Source organism: Danio rerio, chromosome 16, assembly GCF_049306965.1.
Source record: "Danio rerio strain Tuebingen ecotype United States chromosome 16, GRCz12tu, whole genome shotgun sequence".
Classification (NCBI taxonomy): Eukaryota; Metazoa; Chordata; class Actinopteri; order Cypriniformes; family Danionidae; genus Danio; species Danio rerio.
Window position 1 is genome coordinate 47,228,208 of NC_133191.1, and position 3,382 is coordinate 47,231,589.

Here is a 3,382-nt window from a genome sequence, read left to right on the forward strand (position 1 = left end):
TCTGTCCCCATTTTTAGAAGCATTTACTCATTGTATAAGACAGTGGTTCTCAAATGGTTTTGCATCATGATGTAACTCAATACCAAAACCAGAAACTGTTCTGCAAAAGCAATCAAATACTATTTTACTGAAATATGGACTGCCTATAGACACTATATATGTCTCCTCTTTAATTTGAATGCTCAATTCACAGCACAAATAGTTGGTGGATTTCATAAGCCACAATTGTACACCATTATTTTTTTGTTTGCTCATACTTTTTAAGAATAAGGGCCATGCTGTACACTACCTGACAAAAGTCTTGTCACCAAGTGTAAGGAACAGCAAATACTATTTCACTTCAAGTTGATCATTTGGTATAAGAAGTGGCTTATATGAAAGGCAAAGGCCTCTATAGATTACGCTTATTCTACCAAAATAAAATACGATCATGCTTTGATTTTTAATTATTTAATTAGGACAGTAAGGTCAGACTTTGCTTAGACAAAAGTCTTTTCACTTAACAGAAATAATGTACAGTATAGAATATAAAGTCATGGAGCAGTGGAAAAGAATTAATATTGTGTTTGACTCCCATCAGCTTGGAGGACTGCATCCATAGTCCATACATCTCTGCAATGACTCAAATCACATATTAATAAAGTCATCTGAAAGAAAGCGTTCTTGCAGGACTCCCAGAGTTCATCAAGATTCTTTGAACTCATCTTCAATGCCTCCTCCTTCATCTTACCCCAGACATGCTCAATACTGTTCATGTCTGGTGACTGGGCTGGCCAATCCTGGAGCACCTTGACCATCTTTGCTTTCAGGAACTTTGATGTGGAGGCTGAAGTATGATAAGGAGCGCTATCCTGCTGAATAATTTGCCCTCTCCTGCGGTTTGTAATGTAATGGACAGCACAAATGACTCAATACTTCAGACTGTTAATGTTGCCATCAGCTCTGCAGACCTCTTGCATGCCACCATACTGAATGTAACCCCAAACCATGTTTTTTCCTTCAACAAACTTGACTAGTTTCTATAAGAATCTTGGGTCCATGTGGGTTCCAGTAGGTCTTCTGCTGTATTTGTCATGATTGGGATGCAGTTCAACAGATGATTCATCGGAAAAATCTACTTTCTGCCACTTATGAAATGATCAACCAAGTCAAGTTATTATTTGTTGCTCTTACAACTGGGATCGATGATAAGACTTCGGGTATATGTATTTAAGCCTTTTTAAGCTGACAAAATATACCAAAAGTGATTTTTGTCACTCTATGTTGATAATACTTAAGCAAGCATAATTATGCACAATTAAAGTTTAAAACTTCATTTTATGCATTTTGCATTGTCATAAAGGTCTGCAACTTTATTGGGGTTATGCAGAGCGAACTTACTGTGGATATATTTTGTAATACAGGCCTCAATGATTCCAGTTCTGGGGTCTGATTATTAAAATTTGCATAGAAACTTTCCAAAAAATCAACATACACTAGAATAAATTGTCATTAACTTAATAATTATATATATACAGTTGAAGTCAGAATTATTAGCCCTCCTTAATTATTAGCCTTCCTGTTTATTTTTCCCCCAATTTTTGTTAAACGGAGAGCAGATTTCCAAACAATACAACTGATTTATGTTATCTTTGCCATGACGACAGTAGATATTATATTTATTATTTCACTAGATATTTTTCAATACACTTCTATACAGCTAACAAGGCTGGTTAGGCTAATTATGACAATGGTTTGTTCTGTAGACTATCAAAAAAAAAAAGTTGAATAGGGCTAATAATTTTGTCCTTAAAATGGTTCTTAGAAAAATAAAAACTGCTTTCATTCTAGCCAAAATAAAACAAATAAGACTTTCTCCAGAAGAAAAAAATATTATCAGACATACTGTGAAAATTTCCTTGTACTGTTAAACATCATTTGGGAAATATTTAAAAAAGAAAAAAAAAGTCAAAAGGGGCTAACAATTCTGGAAAAAAAAAAAAAAAAAAAAAAAAAATATATATATATATATATATATATATATATATATATATATATATATATATATAATGATAATAATTTTTGATGATTATAGCTCATATGATGATTTAAAGTAGTTAAATCATGTTGATAATTAAGTTAATTATGTTTACTTAGAGTTTATTATCAAGATTGTTTTTAATGGTTTACGCACATATTCACCCCATTTAGTGCACACACCACATATATAAATGAGACCCCAGGTCATTTTTACAAAGAGACTTGAAGTCATGTCAAGTGTAAAGGCCATGTACACCTGAATGATTTTCGCTTGCACTAATGAATGACACCTTGTGAATAAACAAAGGATCAGCCAAACAAATACGCGAAAAGCCATGCATAAAAGTGTCATCAATTGTTCATGTTTTACTTTTGGTCACGTGACTGGAGCTGCTAAAGACACCGCAAAAGACGACTTGGTCAAACACAAAACAGTCTAGGCGAGCACACATGAATGGGATGTGCTGAGGCCAGATCAATGGGGTTGCTTTTTTCTTTGGTGTTTAAACTATGATAAACGCAACAACAACTACAAAAAAGTTGGCAAGAGGGAGTTATTATGGTTGGAGATCAAAAATAATTCGTTAATGACTTTCACATCAATCTTTTTCATGACTTGTAATTTCATTAAGCACCACCTAACATTAGGAAGAGGTTTTGCATGTTTACTCTGCTCATCACCAGTGAAAATTGCTTGAGTATGAATGCTAAAAAATGACTAGAAAAAAATGCTGATGATGAGTGTGATTGAAAATCTCACTGGCGTGCATGAGCGTCACACCAATTAGTGTAATGGTACAGAGATGCAGAGTTTTCACTACACCAAATACAGTTTTATTGTTGTTGATTTATATCTTTTGCGAAAAAATCAACAGCCTCTTGGCTAATCTGCAACATGTTTGAGCTTAAATGTTATGTTTAGGTGGTTAACTTTTTTCAATTCAGGTCAATCTGTGCTTTTTTAAATACTATTGGTTGGGTTAAGGGAAAGAGGAGGGTGGTTTAGTCGACAAGTCAGTCAGTCGACAGCAGCCTCTGGTGGATTTATGCTAGAACAGCAGGCGAAAATGGCACTCGCGAGAGAAATTTGAGATCTGAAAAAGCATACACAGCGGCCTGGTGGATTCGCAAAAACAAAAATTGCCCAAAAAACGTAGCTCCTGGGACGCATTTGGCGCTCACCAGAAGTATTTATAGTGGTACGTTTTCAAAATGAGCCTGGGTTATTAAAACACCCTGAAAGCTACCATTTGAGAACCACGAGTTAAGATGAACAGTCGATTGAGACATTTGACCAAAGCAGACCAACACTCATTAAAATGCAATCACATGCTAATAGTCAAAGAAGTTGCACAACAAAGTG